The following is an 18,334-nucleotide window of genomic DNA, read 5'->3' as shown; positions in this document are numbered from 1 at the left end:
AAATAAGGGTTGGCAGTCAAGAAAACCTCGTTTTCTTGACTGCCAACCCGCATTTCTCCCTCTCTCTCTCTCTCTCTCTCTCTCTATATATATATATATATATATATATATATATATATATATATATATATATATATATATATATATATATATATATATATATATATATATATATATATATATATATATATTGATATACATACCCAGCACCGGAACGTCTGTCAGACAAATGTTTCCGGGCTGACAATGTTTCGTAAGTTCTAACCGGAACACGTACATCGTTATCATCTGTTTCGTGGTATTCCCATAAACGGAGGTGCCCTGCAAAGTCAAACAAGCCAACGACTAGGGTTTGGCAATACCTTACAGCTCTGGCCACACCTTGATCAATCTCCAAATCTTCACCATTACACGCAACCTGAAGATTTTCTTGTATGTAGACTGATTTTATTGTTCTATTTGTACTACATCAATTATAAAATTTAAGTGAGGTAGTTGTTGATTCTATTGGAAATTTTCCGTTCGCACTCCGAAAAAAGAAACCGAAGAGTGTAGAATGAGCAGAAGTTATCACCCGTAATTTTTGTATCTCTCCAGTATGTCTCGTATTCCGTATACGACGGTCTAGTCAGCGACTCGAACTAAGCATCACCCCTATTCTACAACAAAACATTTATTTGTAGCATTGCTAAACTGCGTGCTCAGCTTCAAAAAATGAAACTGTTTGAATAAAAGTAATAACAAGCTGCAATTGTTAAAAAAAGCCGTAACTTGTAGACAGGTTGGGTTAGCTCTGCCAGTACCATAGAAGGAGCGTTTATCTAGTAGCATTCTGTCGTAACATTAGAAGGAGACCATTGTTGCTAAAACAGCGCCCTGAAGAACAAGAAATCGTAGACTTAGCAATAGCGAGCAACTTTCGCGCAGGATACATCATGAGTTAGCTCTTTTGGCTACGATTGCTTTGGTTGACGCTTATTGTTGTTTTTAACAATTGAAATTTGGTTTCACGTAATGAGTGTATCAACGTATTTTGGTTATGCCTGATACCCTACCATCTGGGGAAGCTGTGGACGTTTACGATAGCAGAGTTGTGACCACCGTCAGTCGCGAGGTAGTTCTCGCGAAGGGGCTCGAAGAAGAGTTAAAAATTTTATTATGGTATAGCTAGACGTTCTAGAGTGGCACCTAGCAGTTTGAACTTGTTTCCTTCGTGCTGGGGGAAAGAGAGAGAGAGAGAGAAAGAACTTTATTCGCCCAGAAGTAGAGAGCTTGGACTCTCTTTGCCGCGTTAGTCAGCCAGAAGATCTTGCTCCCTGGCGGCTTCTTCGGCCATCTGGACAAGGCGTAGCTGCGTTAGAGGATCAGAGCTGCGCACCAGGGTTTCCCAGTGCTCTAGGTGGTGGATATCCACGCGGGGTAGAGGGGTCTTGCTCCGTGGTTTTTTTTTTGGCACTTCCACATAATGTGCATGAGGTCTGCGCGGTGGCCGCAGTGCTTGCACTTATCCGAGAAGATCTCTGGATGGAAGTGACTATAGGGCAGCGGGTTCGGGTAGGTATTGGTTTGAAGTTGCCTCCATGCTTTGGCCTACGCAGCGTTATTTGCACGTTAGCAGCTCACCAACACCTGGGGCTTCAGCAGGGAAAATAGAGCGGAGGGCACCCAAGGTTCAGAATGTACGTGCACAGTTTCTGGCCGCTTGTTGTTTGTTGGCACTTGCTCCCACGAAAACGTTCCACTGACAACACGAGCTCGGGCAGGACGCCGGCGAAAAAAGAGCTGCCAGCAACATCAACATAAAGGGCAGGCCATCGCCTGGAAGAGGGATACGTGAGGTGCGTGCGGTGAGTGTGACTGAGGCGAACGATGGTGCGGTAGATGAAGCCGTAGTCCTGAGGGAGACCCTGTGGTCCTTTACAGCGTAACCTGAGCGCATGAAGTCCGCAAGGCATCTTCGAACATCGTCAGCATCCCCTGTCACGCTTCCGAAAATAGCTGGGACCACGACGACAACTACCGGACGTATGACTGGAGAAAACAAAGCGTGTAAAAGTTACCGACTGTATTGTTTCGCTTTTTCAATAGACTTCAACTTTTTCGCTATAGTTTAGCTCTGTTGCTTTTTCTGCCCTAAACCGCTATTACTTGTATCGTTCGTTTGTTATCCGTGTTGTGTGTGTCAATTTGGGGGCTCGGATAATAGAAACGCAAAGTCCCGCTCACTACGTTTATTTGTATTCATTATTATTGTCCCAAATTTGACACTAATAATCGAACGCGACGACTACACGGCCGCTCAGGAAAAGTTACAAGTTGCTGAAGAAGAGCAACCCAAAATTGTCATTTTTCCAAAAACACAAGGCGACGGAGGCAACCAAATGAAGTCGTGTTCGAATTTTCCAAGGAGCGGCGTCAAGAAAGGTCAAGAACTATGTCAATGGCGTTAATTACAAGCCACGAAACGGGTCGTAGAAAACATATACAGCAAACAGCCGCAAACCTACGTGTGATGAGCTCCATGGGAGAAAAGAAGGCGCAGAAAAGAAAACAGCGGAAGGAGAGGAGGCCAATCACTTGCTAGCGGGTATGCGTCTCCAGAGACAAAAAGAGCTGGTAGAAGAGGAAGAGCAGGTGGAACCGGAGGGGGCTCTTCAGCGGATGAACGCTCGGGGTGTGGCTGCATAGAGCAGTGAATACACCCATCGACGGTGCCCTGTGACCGTGCCGGGACATCGCCAGGTACCTCTTGGTTACCAACCGGATCAGCTACCGCAACGGGCAACAGCACCGGGATCCCTCTCCTGCCGTTCTTGCTGCGCCTGGTGGCTTCCCCTTCCGTTCCGGTCAGCGTGGCACCATCGAGTCAATCGCCACCGAGTTCAGCAGACTACATGAGTGAAGCTATTCTCGTTTTCTCTACGCTTGTGCGCCTTCTCACGAATTGCCGCCTAACTGCAAAAGGGAAGGACTTCGTCACGCGAACTCTCCCTTTTTGTTTCATTCTTTAATTTCTCAATTTTTTTTTTAATCTCGTTCTGCGCATCCCCGTTTTGCCGGTCTGTGCATTAAATTGCATCTACGCTTCACCTTCGTGTTGCGACTCTGTCATCATTGATCTTGCGTGCACGTCTCGGGGTTCACACCACTGAACCCTGTGATCATCCCACTAGGATGCTATTCCTAATAAGGAGCCCTTGTAGAAAGCTAGATGTGGAACTGCATTTATAAATAAAGGAAAGGGCGATAAGCGGGTCAAGGTTTTGTTTCATTTTAAAATAAAACATCGCAGTCTTCGATGGAAAAAGCGAGGAAGCATCCAGCCGATACGAGCGGCGCTAGAAACCTCGTAAGGGTTATTACAGAACGTAACCATCTCTCAATAGAGAAATGAGATAATACGGGAGGGCTTAGGGAAACGGCAGAATTATTTGTGTGACCGCCTGATTGCAGTTTCGCTAGAGCTAGACGTGCCGAAGAAGCTCATCCATACCTATAACGCTGTACTGACTCCTAACAGTGACATTGTCGAAGGCAGTTACTTTGGATGTAGTCATTAGTTATTTTTGTACATATGTTAAGTTATACCCTTAGAGTTATACATTGGTTACAGCCATTGGTTTAAGTCAGGCCTTTAAGGAAGATATAATTCACTTCAGCCTCTGAAGAAAATCAGAATACGGTAGCGATTAGAAAGGCGGTAGTTTATTTAGGGTGCATCACGTAGCTAAGCGCATTTACCGGTATTGGGTATATGTAATGGAAGAAAGCTATGTACATTCCATGCTATTAGAAAACCATGTCCTCAGCTACTCTACGCTCCTGTACGCCAATATAAGAACGTAGAAATCACTAGGTTAAGTGGAAGCTACTATGAACAATTCTGCAAAAAAATGGGCTACTACGTGGGCTGAATGCGAAATTAAAAAACAAATAACAGCTCTAATCAGCAACGTCTCCCGCACGCAGAACGATGCTTGTTAAGTGGCTAGAAATGCAAACGCACCTAAAGCGTAAATATTAAATGGGTACGCCTAAGCCGAAACATACCTGTAAGACCGTTGTCGGTGACAAGTCTACTTGTCACAGACGAGTGGGACCACAAGAGTGCAACTGGTTAGAAAAACGGAACAATTGGTTCGTAGGGGATTTGTACTACAAGAGAAAATAGATTTTAAAACAAGGAATAAAGCTTAAAGGAGTACTGACACGAAATTTCAAAGCTGTGATAACTATGTAAAGCGCTTCCTTTTTATCAGGAGATATCTCCCAGCAAGTTTCAACAGCAACAGTTCAGCGAAACACATTTAAAATCCATTTTAATCTTCGCCCGCACTAGAAAGCCCACAGAAGGCCGACATGATATCATGTGCTACTTGCCCCAAACTGCCGACGTCGGGGCTCCCGTGACGAAGCCGACGCGCTGGCTGTGGTTGGCGCGCGCTGCTTGGGCGTGTGTACACGTCATGGTTTTGGGACTGACGTCATGCTGCCCGGGCCTGTGGGGACGGCGAAGACCTCGGCCGGTCTGGGCGCGCGCGTGCGCTCGCTCGCGCGCGCATCCAGAGAGGCAGCGATGCGGCAAGAAAGGTGACGTCATGTGATACATCCTGTTATGGCGGCCGCTCGGCGTTTTTCAGTCGAAACCGAAACTTGCACGAATAAACGACGCCGTAAATGAATGTTTACGCTGCGCTCGACCGTCTAATCTGTCATTCTATGATTAGTGGGCTGGTAGGCACGCATAGCAGCGAAAAAAACGTAACACAAAAATTTTGTGTCACTACTCCTTTAACGAGCACATATGCGTTCTAGAAACGCGAACACGTAATAGCACATGGCCAGAATTTCTATAGTTGCAGAGCTGAAATGAAATTTGTGCTGTTTTCAAACATACTGTTTGAAAAGGTTTATAGGTGAGTTCAGAGGTTCAGATGAAATCATACCATCTTTTAATATGTACGACAACATAACCGATTCTGATATACACATATCGAAGTGGCTGCCTGCTGGTGTAGAAAACCAGTTGGTAAGGGTTGACACAGACCGTACGTATGACCCACAAATGATGGGGAAATCGGCAGCAGTCATTACAACACAGAAAGTAGCTCAGCCCCAAACCAGCCTATGAGAGGTTGCAGGAACTGAAAAGGACGAAAACATGGCATTTCAGAAACGGTCATAGACGGTTTACACCGCGCATTGAAATTGTTACCTGGTCCATTCTTCGTGTATGTGAAACCGGGTGAACTAACCTGAGCTATTAGTTTACATGGCGAAGAGAAAAAAAACTACTGGCGGAAAAACTGGGATTACCAATAAATATTTCGCTTCATAAAAAGAGGATAATGAATTCCAGGTCAGTTTAGAAACATGAAGATAAAATCAAGCGGCTAAAAGTGAAAAATAAAATAGAGCGATAACCACCTGAGAAGGGAGGACAGAGAACTGACAAAATCAAAAAAGGCATGAAACAAGATGAAATTGCGAAGAAAAAAGAACAGCTGCCCAACGAAAGAATAAAGTGCTGGAAATTATACAGAGCAAATGAAGAATCAAACAAATGAGCGACCAAGAAATCACAACAGTAACACTAGCAAAAGCGCTAGCTAGCAAAAGTAACTAGCAAAAGAAAGATACGCTGAATATATAGTGTTTCCCATCCCTTTCGCCCGCTGTGGCTCCGAAATCCTTCCACGCTTTGTCGTAGCTACAGACATCTGTGTTGCTGGGGCAGGCTTCACACAGACTCTGGATTCAACATTTGTTTTATACGCAATATTGAATGCACCGAGGCTACTCAGGGAAAAAGTGCTCTCTGACCACTCAAGGTTACATGGAGAGCCGTACAAAGCACCGCGGATTCAGAAACACGAAGTGGGTGATAATATATCCATACAGACAGAACGAAACATTATTGTGTAAAGCAGGCGGGTAAAGCTGGCTCAAAAATGTGTCTAAACACGGATGCCGCCATGATGCCACGCTGTAGTTGCCAGATCAGTAGTTGAATATATGGGTAAGAATTTTTCTTGAAAATGAGGCACAAATTTAGGGCCCTAAGCTAAAATTAGGCAACTTTTATGGCAATAACTGAGTTTCTTTACGAGTTTGTATGCTTTTTATTAGTTTTCTGGAAGTGTTCATGCTTGACGAACAAAAATTAATGAAATTATAAGAAAAAAGAAGACGTCGGGATGAGGCGCCAAATTCAGTTTCGGTATTTTGTGAGGAGCGTCAGTCGTGTGGGGCTAATTTACAAAGGTTCACTCTAACACGCCTTAGTGTCTTCTGTGTCACTTCGTTGCTTGCGAAGACAAGCTTGCGAAGACTGCCGACGATACGGAATAAAGCCACCGCCGCCTATCTTCAAGGACACCTTCTCTACATTTCCGTAGTGGCTGCTGCCGATTTGAACTCGCCGTCAACCAGTCATATCATGTTACGCGAAACATGTCTGGGCAGATCGGCTCCTTTTAATGGTATATGATTCGTAAATTAAAAACAAACAAATGCACGAACCATTTTACCATGCCTAGCGTGTAACTAGGCTTTTGTTTACGGGTGCTGTCCTACTTTCAGTGAACAGGGTTTTACTTGAGTCAGAGATAAAACAACCGCCAACTAATAATAATAATGGTAACTTTATTTGCACGATAAGGTGGTTTTCTAGAGGAGGACAAGGCAAAGCCGAAAGGTAATCCCGAATGTATGTGCAGAAATCTCCTGTATGGGTGTGTGCGATTGGTGCATGCTCCTTCGATCGCTGAAACACGCAATCTGAAATTTTCGAGAATATATTTGATGCTTTGCATGCCACATTTCTTAAATTCGGCGGATCAGCGACGTTGTTTAATTACGTATACTTGCACCTCTGCTCTCATATGGCCCATGTATATACCTGCACAGAGGAGGTGGGGGAGGAGTAAACTTCGTTCATGTGAGATGGGCACCCGTTTGGTGGGGCGTTAAGAAAAATTATTGTCCTTCCCTGGGTGCCTTCGCCAATGAACGGAAACGGCCACTTCTGTTCACGCCCAATTATCGGGACCACCCCGCCTGCAGGGGGTTTTGCCTGAAATGCCTGCGGGTTCGGCTGGAAATCTGTCTGTCAACAGAAACCGCCTAGGAAGCATGTTGAGGTAACACACATATGCGCTTTCTTGGGTCGCTAGGGGACCGTCATGTATTTTGTGCAAGGCGAAGTCGACGAAGGATATACGTCTCCTTTGAAAAGTAAATTAATTTGAGTGCACCTATAAATTGTTATTGCCGCTCATTAGTTCAATCATAGTGGTTAATTTTGAAACAGCTGCCAAACGTAACTATAGCAGGTGAATCAGACTGCCTGGCATGAGACTATCAATCGCTAATATAGAGTATTGAGACACTTAATGTGCATTGCATATGGCAGTCTTAAGAAAGCCGACAATAAATTGAACTCTCAATTTTGTTATTTGCAATCTGCACGTATCGGTTCACCCAGGGCCACCTGGAGACGTTCTTCAGCTGTGTACACTAGATAAAAGGAAGGAATGCGATACGCGATAGAACGAAGGAATTCGATACGTGTAGCACAACCTTCTCATTTATGCCAACATCAAACCGGTGGCCACAAAGGTGCCACACCAGACCTTGTAGAATTTCTACGCTTCCATTCCAGCGTGCTCACAGCAACAAGGATGATGACGAAGTTGCATTACCGAAGCTGGGTTCCAGTAATGCTGTAGCGGATTATGAAAGTTGTGGTCAGATTGTGGTCATCAGCATTCTTATTTTCATAAAAAATAATGGGCCCTCGCAATGCCATCAGTCCGTGTATCAGAAGCAAAAATAAACACAGAAAAAGCAAGAGGGTCATATGTACAAACAATTCTTATCCAACAAATTTTATTTCACCACCAGTAATACCACCACACCTCTAAGGAAGTTTGTGATGGTAAGAGCAAGGCTAAGATGACCTAATGTGCGACTTCAAAGAAAGGAAGAAACTGTAGAAGAAAGCTAGGGAGGTTAACCAAGGAAAGAAGAAGAAGAACTGTCCAGCTGGCTGTGCTACATGTGGAAATGGGAACAGGAAACTTGAAAGGAAAGGAAAGGACTGGCATAAACTAAAGGATAAAAAATTCGGGAGCAAAAAAAACATGGTGTGGAAATGGCCAGTACAAAGACAGCACCATATGGGCGAAAAAAAGGTAGGCATAAAAGAAGCAGGCAAAATGACAAAATGGGCAAACGAAGGATGCTGCATGCTGGTAACACCCCTACAGCACCTGTGACTGTTTTTCTCTCATAATCACTGCAATCTGCTTCTTCAAGGCAAGAATTGATTTGGCTACTTCAGCTCCATCTTGTCTAAAACCACTGAAATATGTCTGATTTTCTGTATACATAATGTAAATAAGGTACATAATTTCTAATTTTTTAAAATTTCTCCTGAAGTGTCTGCTGCTCCGTGGAAGCTTTCGTGACTAACTGCCTCGTAGAATTGCATTTTCTTTGTTCATTTTTTGCTCTTTTATGCTGCCTCTGCTTGTATTTGTTTATTTCGTTCTTCTCCTCTTCTCCAGTGCTTAGGTTTTTTATCATGAACTTGTTTTTTATTCAAAAAGGTTTTTTGGCTTTTAACCCTGTCTCTTTATTGGCTTTAAACCTGCCATAGCTTTGCTGGAAATAGTTAGTTCCTCACACAATTTTCATCTCTCTTTATTCTGGGAAAGGGGGCATGAAATTTTAAAAGGTAAAGAGCCCTGCAGCGACTAATGAACACTTGCACTACTTCCTTTGTAGTTGGAAGTACTGAAAGCTATAGTTCCACAAACCCAGAATGGAAATGCGCGTTCAACATGATATCTTCTAGTCTCTGGTTTACTTTTGTCGAGATTTTGTTTAAGCTGCTATTAAATAGAATTATTGCGACCTAATGTAACCTGAAAACATTAATCATGTACCTTGTGTGACGTCCCCAAGCATAGTATCAATGACAAATCTTCTAAGCGTACCTAGAAAAACGGAAAATCTCTTGAGAGAGTTTCTTGATGCACATAACTTAGTAATATTAGGCTTGGGTATTTCACGGTTATTGAATCTAAGCTAATGCAATGGCCACTTGTACCTAAAAGCATTTCAACTGGAGAAAAAAGTTGACACACGTGCTGCAGGAGCCTCGTAGACAGGCACAGGCACAGGCACAGAAAGCGTGTTTGTTTAGCATAAAGTGCAGTGACAAATACGATTTCCATTTACATGCATTTCTTGGAAGCGTTGTCCAGTTTGAACTTCCATTCGCTAGAACAGCAAGTAGTTGTAAAGAGCACCTCAATAGATTGCGAAAACAATCAGCTGACGCATACAGGGGGGGGGGAGGCGTGTGAAACATGTTAAAATAGCGCTGTACAGACGGGACAACAAAGAAAAGACTACACAGGACTAGCGCTACATATCAACTGAACTCCTTTAGCACACACAAAATGATATATACAGAAACAGCACATGCGCGAATTCACGGGAAGCCACTAGGAAAAAATCAGGGGAAAATGATTTCTTTTTAAGGGAAGCAGGAAAATAAATGGACTGGGGATATTATTAAGCTCTCATGGGAGCTCACCTGCATTTAACACAGTCCGGAAGCGGGAATAGTTGGGGAAATAGGATAGGAGAAAGAAAAGTAAAGATTAGAAAGGTGAGGAAAGAGTAGAGAAGAGTAGTTCCACTGTGGTCGATTCCGTTGCACACAACACACCACGAACACTGTTGGCTGGCGTAATGCTGCGTCCGGGAGACGAGAAACGTCGAAGGGAACAGTGAAGCGCGGAGGCGAGCATGGTGCGACGAAGAGCGAAGTCTGCGGCGGTCCCGACCGCTTTGGAGACGGGTACTGGGGGGGGGGGGGGGGGGGGAGGGCGGGGCGGGAGCTGGCACTAGACCGCCCACACCAGCAGAGCGAAAGCCGGGCGACGTCCAACGGCCCGCGCTTGCAACGGGCCGCCGAAATGAAGCCCCTCCGAAGCACAGGAGCACGAAAAGCACGTCCGCTCACCTCCGAAGCGACGACCGATCTCCCCTGACGCACCCGCAAAAGCTACCTCTCCGAGAGTACGAAGTACCCGCTAATCTACGCGCTACCCTTCTCAGTTGCGGAGAATGCAAAACTGCATCTAGCGCGGCAGCATGGCACAAACGTTCGCTACCTACCACAGGAAAAATTTCACACAACGTTGCTGCACATCAAAGTTTTCACGGCGCACTCACAGCAGCGGTGGCTGCCATGATGGAATGCGTTGGTTACTAGGTGAATACCAACTACTGCCGCCAGCTCTAGTAGGTAAAAAGGCAGCGGGCAACGCTGTGAGGGTGGCATCATGTCAGCGCCCGGGTGTAGCACGGTCTCAATGCACGGGCTGGCCGGGCAGCTTTTGCTCTAGAGTCAGTAGTGTAAAGTCTAGCTCAGGTCATGTATTCAAATTATATGCAACAGAAATGGACAAATAATCATTGCTTATGTGTAGGACAAAAAATAAGCACTACAATCTAGTATAACGCAATACAACAGCTATATGCTAAGGATATGTATAACTAACAAATAAACAATAATATTTCGATAAGCTCAACCACAACAAACGAACTTATAATACACGGAAATACCCCTCTGTACATTCCTGAACATTTCTCTGAATACCATAAGACGTACTGGCGCACCTGAAAGGGGGACAACCATTATAAATGTTAATAATGCCATCTTCCAACTTTGTTGAGCAAACAACACTAACTGCTGTTATTTAAAAATGTAGTTAGTCATAACAATGTCACATATGAGTAAGGGGGTTGGGAATCAGTTTGTTGTATCGCTGGCTGCCGAAACGATTGGATGTCAGGTTTTTTTTTTTTTTCAAGAATCGGGAATGTTCACCCAAGACCGAAAATAATACAGAGTTGGAAAGTTTTTCAACAAGTCTGCATTGACGTTACGCTGCAGTACGATGCACAGTGTACAGCCCTTTACTTCTTTCAATGGGGGCACCGCGCGTTGGTATGTATGTTTTTGGGGCAACTCTTGACTGTTTATTTCTGCGTTCTTTATGATTTTTGAACAATATAATTTTCCGTTGTCTGTTATAGGCAGCTCTGCACGCAAGCTCATTCTTGGTACTTGGATATAAATAAAAGCGACGTTCAGGCAAGTACCATTCTTGGTTCTGTTCGCCCAAATATTGTTAAATTGCAAGACGCACAGTTTCATTTTCATGGCGACATTGAACACTCCGCAGTGAAAACAAAACCTGCGTGTTTCGTTTTTATGAGCGTAATAGTGTTTATTGACGACTTTTATTTTATCAACTGAGTGGTTATTAGTATTATAGCCCATGCCTATCCCTGGGTGCCAACACGCTGTGCTCGCAAAAGCGACTGGTAGTATTTCAAATAAATAAATAATAAATAAAAAGCTACAGCTTGGTAAAAAATAACAACTATGAAGTAGCCGAAAATCATTAAGTTCCGCCCCACGTATTGCTACATATTTAGGAAACAAGCCGTGTGTTGTGTGAAAGTATATATTTGTGCTAAGACGAACCGTTGTTTTCTGTCGGCCATGATTTGTATTTATCTTTTGTAATGCATTTGTATCCTAGAAAAGATTGCAGGACTTTATGTGTTATGCAAATGGTCCATAAAGCTGCAGTTTTGCTTTCCCGGAATGTAGCGGCCGGTATGGCTGAGTGGCTGTGGCGTGGCGGTGCTGAGCCCGGGGACAAGGCCGGGTTTGACCTCGGTTGTGCTGGCTGCATTGTGCTGGGTGTGTGAGGAGATTTTGGTGGCTGATTACGATGACCAGGCGGTCTAATTTATCCTAGAGACCTCCATTATGACAACTCATTAGCCCAGTGTAGCTATGGCGCATCAGACCCCCAGATCAGTCTATTACTCAATCAATCAAATTTATCAGAAGGCAAACCACAAATTTTGCAGTCCGGATGGCAACAAACCCAATGTAAAACTGTGAATCCGTAGTTTTGCATTATCGTAATCCATTGCGCCAACTGATTCTTCCGCGTAAACTTTTACCAGTTTGCTCATCCACATTCCAATGTACGCCTTATCTATGCCTCCACCAAAATTGTCGCACTCGACCTGGTGGTGACGCCACGGGACACAAATTGTGCCGTGACTTACTAACAACAACTACGCGAAAGTTCCCAAGCAGCATCAATTGCCAAGCCCAAGTATGGCAAATGTTTTGTGGCCAATATTTCCGAGTTTGGCAATACCTCGGCTGCCGTTATTGGCTGGTGTTTAGGAAAGGTGACAAGGCAACAATTGGCCAACCTCAAGAAGGACAATATTGGAGAACGCTTGGCGAATTATGTTGCAATGATAATGGCTACCGGTGGACCTCAAGCTATTTTCATGCGCATTTCCAGCTTTGCGGCCAGTTGGTATGGCCGATCCCTATTATATTAGTTGCCTGGCGGCCCGATTTCTGCGTTATACATGTCAATATGCAGGAAATTATTTGTTGCGCACTCATTCAATTTTGTCTGTGCAATCTCATGTATAAAAAGGAAATGGGACCACGAGGCAGAATACACAAACTGCATCAACTTTGCCAAGTAATTACGGGCCTTCCCAAAAACAATAGAGCAACACAACACACCTGGTCTTTTTGCTTACATTTTTTATTATGGACATCAAAGTTACAATGAGAAATTTCGCAAGGATACGAAATACGTTTGTTCAAAACACAAACATGAGAGCAAACACAAACACAACAGTCGAGAAAAAATACAAAGCGCTGCCCATGAAGCGCGAATCGATCTATGCATCGTTTAACTGCTTGAGATGCCTACGAAACATAAGCATTCAGGTAAATGAAAACAAGACCCTCCTTCCAGGTACATTGCCAACATGCCACGATCACAATGTGTCTTTCCACAGCACTATTGTAGAATAGTTAAGCTTGGAAGGCTTGCTCCCTCTGCTGCATCCACCACTTGTCCATGGGAAACACGTTTACGTTGAAGCACCTGTAATAATCGTCCACTACGAGGCCAAATGCACGCTGCTTTCTAAATACAACGCCTAGCACCATCGTTATCACATCTTCATCACATTAAATATTCAGTTTAAAATTTTGCTTGTTAACACACACTACGAAACATGAAACATACTGAACCTACTGGTATTTCTTTTTGAATAGGGTGTTTAACAGTAGCAGTTACTTCGCTGGTTATGCGAAAATTCAGGACTTTCACCAAAAATGGGCTTCACACTTATGGCAGTGGCACAAGGAAATATGAAAAAAGGCCTACAGTCAAAGCTACACGACAGGGGTTCCATGAAATTTGTTGTGCCTACTGTAGTACCATAAACAATTAATCCGGGCAGAAATGTGACGCCGTCAACGTTTTATTAGCGTAAGTTTACTTTTCTAACAACGCGGTATCAGGGACTACAAGGCAACCACCTCGCAAGGGGTTCGGAACACACGAACTTTCACGTTTTTTAGATGCGACGCATCTCTTGCTCTAAGGCATGTCCCTCCTGCGTCGGCGTCGGCGGCGTCCGGACGCTACCTGCGCATGCGCGACTCTCCTCGGCTCTTCTTTTCGACAGCTGTGCGCAACACTATCACTCCTTCTCATTATCATAAACAACAGCTGCGTGTGCGCGCTTCGCTCCACTCCCGTCACCCAAGTGCGCACATGCGCGACTCTCCTCCGCTGTCTCCTCTCCTTCAGGCGCTGTGAATATAAACCGGGTAGCGCGCTGCGGCGGTTCAGTCGGCGCTCGCTCTCGTTCGACTTCGCGTCACTTTGCTTGAAGACTGCGTGCTTGATTTGATTCTTCGGATGAAGACGTGATGGAAGCGACGGTCGCATGTGATGGAAATGCATCATACGCGTTCACAACACGTTTCGCCCGATTTAGAGAATCTACCCAACGGAAAAACCAGTTGAACCCCCCGATGCGTCGCATCCTACCAGGGTTCCCTCGCGGGAGGATGGGCGTACTTTTTTAGAAGACATCTACGTCAACTTGGAGGTAGATGAAAGTCCTTGTGACCTTTTCCTGCGTTATATTTTTAAAGGTTAACTAAATGAAGTGACAATTTCTAGCGACGCTACAAACCTAAATGACCGGGTATTAAACTGGTTACGGTGTTTCTGCCGCCGTCGTTCACTTCTGCCTCGCCAGACGCGCCAGATGCAAACGGAACAGACGCAGAAGCAGAGAGGCGGTGTAATTACTTTGTTGCTTGACAATACCTTCACGCTGCACACGAAAATAATGAAAGGAAAGCTTCATTTATAGCTATGGATTATGAAAGCAGCCTAATACATCCGTAACTCTTGTGGTGCACACGAGCCCTGCTTCAACGAATTCTGGACGTCGTCAAGCTGCAGTGGCAGCACGGCCACTTGTTCGTAAAATACAAAGCGGAAGGAGGATAGCTAGAATTGCTTCATTCTAGGGTTTAAGGCGCCGACACAACGCAGGCAATGAGCTGAGCCGCAGTCGAAGGGTCCCAATTAATTTTGACCACCCGGACATCTTTAACATTCCCGGAAATCTCGTACACATGGGCGTTTTTGCTGTTGACGATAGCGTTTTGAGGATAGCTAGAACCGGGGTCACACAAATAGAAGCACATGTATGTGACCGCTTAATTCCTCTCAAGAACCAACAACACTAAGCAGCACTCACGCGCGCCAATTGTTATAAACGACACCTGAAGTTTAGGCGGGAACGAACGCGAGCTCTCCTGTACCGTGCACTGAAAAATGAAATCGTGAATCATGTTTTCAGCGGCTGGTCGCCACAGGCTAGCTATGTTATTCCACCGGTCAGGTGTACTTCAATAACAGCCAACGACACTAAAACCCGCCTCACAGACACGTAGAAGAGTACTGCGGCGGTTTCAATGCCACAAAGGAGACGCAGAAGTCGGAGCGGCACGTCCGTCCGCCAGCCCAGCCACCGAGAAAAATAACGTGCAAGGGCACAATGCTCAAGTAGTCCGACGGACACCGTTGCGTAAGGACACCGAAATGACCCGTTCCTAGAGAACGTGTACACTATCTCGCACGCTATTTTGAATACCCTGCACTTTATTTCATTTCGAGTAGGCTTTGTTTTGTGGCACGTTCCTGTGGCGCTTTAGGTAACTACTTTTTGACGCGTTGTGGCCTGTTCACCGTTGTAGCCGTCATGTTTGCACACGCCGCGCAGACGGCAACCGTGTGGCCAAAGTGCGCCTTTATCCGTCTTCTACACCTAGGCCTCCAATGGCCTTCCCGTGTAACGTTACTTCCGGTCGCAGTTTGCCTGGCGCTGATTCAATCTTTCAGACGAATTACCGATGAGTGGCCGATAACTCGGAAGCCAATGCGGATCGATGAGGTTTCCAAGCATTGGCCATCGGCGTTTGCTGCTTGCGTGGTGGCGTGCTGCAGCGCAAGAGTATATATGGCGTCCGAGTGCGTACTGCGAATACTGCAGTCGCATTTCTTTGTAAATAGATCACTTCCACCTAATACATAGATCATCTCACCTGTTTTCCCGCCATGTAACAATATTAAACCGCTTGGCTATATACAATTTTCTTCAAAAAATTTCTCAGGGAACCTAAACATGCTTACCTTTTTTTACGCGAATGCCGTGGGTTATCAACAGCTTCATCCCGGCTACATCACATTCGTGGTTCGTTACTTGATTCCTTTGTATTGTTATTTGGCGAGAATAACTTCAACTGGCGTGTTTTCTTCCCTGTATGTTTGCTTCTACTAACTCTACTCATGCGCAAATCATCCCGGCGGGTGCCATGTTCACACTTATGAAGAACAACGGCCAATGCAAGAACGTTCAAAACAGCCCAAACGTTTACGTACCACATGATGGGTGTCAGACGGCGGTCTCTTTAGTGATCTTTTCTGGCGCGCTTTCCCAGTCTCCCTCGTAGGGAGAGAAGTAAGACGCGCGAGCATCAACCTCGTTCCTCTAAGGAGGATAGCGTCGCAAGTGCCTTCTCGCCTCGAGTGGAGGGGTTTGCGTCCCGTAATACCTGAATTCAAAATATACCACATTACAAGTGGTTTTTGTACACTTTACAGCGCCTATTTTCGTCACCAGACAATCAAGCGAACTGGGGTTTTTCACTGAATGACGTGGTAGAGATTATCGCTCTAAAATGTGTTTTCTTGTTGTTGTGTTTGGTCTAATGACACATAAGCCGCTAAGGCAATCAGGCGCCACAGAGAAGGTTCTTTGTTTAGTTTTATATGTTTGCTCGTTGTTTCAATACATTTAGATTTTATTTTGTAGAGAAGGATTTTTTATAAAACCCGAAACGGAGGAAACATTCACAAGGGCATTGCCACCTAGGAGCAAGCTATGATGAAATAGAATTCGTTTGTAGATAACTACCTAAAGCTTTTCTCAGATAACCTTAATTTTCTCACATAAGCGTGAGATGTGAGTAACGATTAGTTCTTTGTCCCAATCATTACACGCTGTTTTATCTTGTCGCGTAAAAAAATATAGGTTATATATGTATGTCCTATGCAGAGGAGGCATAAAATAACTTATGTGAGGTGTTCTTTATGTCTGCTTCATTCCCATTCTGCTAATGTCGGTTTAACCATGCGAAGTTTGTTGGTTTCATTATGTCACGACGAGTACCAGTTGCCTATCAGTATACTCCGTATTTAATTTCACGGAATCACTTCGAGGTTTGTTTGAGTATACTCCGTATTTAATTTCACGGAATCACTTCGACGTTTGTGCACTTTTTTATTGTTCGTTTAATGTCCTGTGTGACACACGCATCGGTTGTCTAATTTCTGTTGAATCTTACATGGCTAGGAACCCAAATGAATTTAGCTTTGTGTCCTTGAGTTTCAGCTGTTGCTAGATTGTGTACTATGTGTCGTATCAGGGGCAGGGCTGCATATTTGTAATGCACTGCTGTGAGAGCAAATAGAGAACCTTTGTAGATAACACATTTGCCGATGTTGCCTTTCAATATTGTTTCCACAGCCACAGCAACGGCTTGATATTCCGCTGTGAAAACCGAGGCACACTTAGGTACCCTGATCACCTTGCGTTGCCCTTGTACTACTCCACTCCCAACATAGCCTGACTTTATAGAATCGTCAGTGTGACAAGTCGTGTAGTCTTCATCTTTTTTGTTTTTGCCGAAAGTTCTTGTAGGATATGTTCACGTGTGTTTTTTTTCTTTTTTTTTTGAAGCTGTGTTATTGTGAATTCGCACTGAGGGGCTAATGCATACCAAGGAGGTAGCCAGTCACTTATTTGGTTGGCGATTGCAGGTGAACGGCCCAGCCTACGTATTTCTTGGCATTGTTGTTCAATCCGGAGAAGCTGTAGCAGCCCGGAATGTCGGCTTCTGAATGAGGCGAGAAAGCAGACGTGGAGCTGGTTTGCAGTTTGAAGACAAGACTGTTTATTTTCCAAAGATGCGAGCGGCGAGAGTTTCTCCCGACGAGGGAAAGAAAGGAACCCCCGCGAACTTTTAAAAGAGAGAGAAAAAGGGCCCCTGAGCGAGCAGACGGCAACGCCGCCAGTACTAACGGTACTAATCCAAGGAGTCGGCCAGACAACAAGTTGTTTCCTGAAAGGCGGCCTTGAAGAGGGCGGGAGGGAGGCGGTGCCGTCGCCAATACGCGTCTTTCGCAAAGGCGTACTGTCCACAGTCCAGCTGCAGACAGGAAAGAAAGGAATGCTTGCGTGGTGGTGCCAAGCCGCTTCCGCTACAGAGGCTCACCCCCCCCCCCCTAGGTTGTGGAGCTTTTAAGGAAAGGCAGCAGTTACCGGCTGAATGGTGAAAGGTCAGAGTCAACTGGTTATAACGGAAAACGTACGTGAGAGGATCTGTAGTCACTGCACGGGCGCCAGTCATCCCCGTCGTGTTTAGGCAGCATGTGCAGCGGCGATGAATGGTTGCTAGACGAAGAGCGAATAATTCCCAGCTGCAGCGTAAGGTCGAACTCACTGCGTGCAGCTTGAAGCCTCTTGGTGGACAGCCATCACGGCCGGGCAGTCACTGGTGGCCCGGTGGTGACGATGTGGTGAGTCACGTTATGTTTCACCAGCTGTTCCGTGTTGCGGGGCTTGGTAAGAGAACGGAACTCGGCCAGGATGTGATGGTAGGCAGATACTGGCGGGAAAGCGGAAATGCGCCGATGCCAGATGAGCGGGTGTTTGATTCCAAACCACGTACTTTGAAGGATGTGTTGTTATCCTTGTGGCAACGGTCATGTACGCTCACATCCAGGTAGAAGTGGTTCAGAAAGTCTGCTCCGAGTATGGCGAAATC

The sequence above is a fragment of the Haemaphysalis longicornis genome, unplaced genomic scaffold, assembly GCF_048455015.1.
Source record: "Haemaphysalis longicornis isolate Haplotype H1 unplaced genomic scaffold, Haemaphysalis longicornis Haplotype H1 scaffold_10, whole genome shotgun sequence".
In the NCBI taxonomy this organism is placed as follows: Eukaryota; Metazoa; Arthropoda; class Arachnida; order Ixodida; family Ixodidae; genus Haemaphysalis; species Haemaphysalis longicornis.
This window is presented reverse-complemented; position numbering follows the sequence as displayed.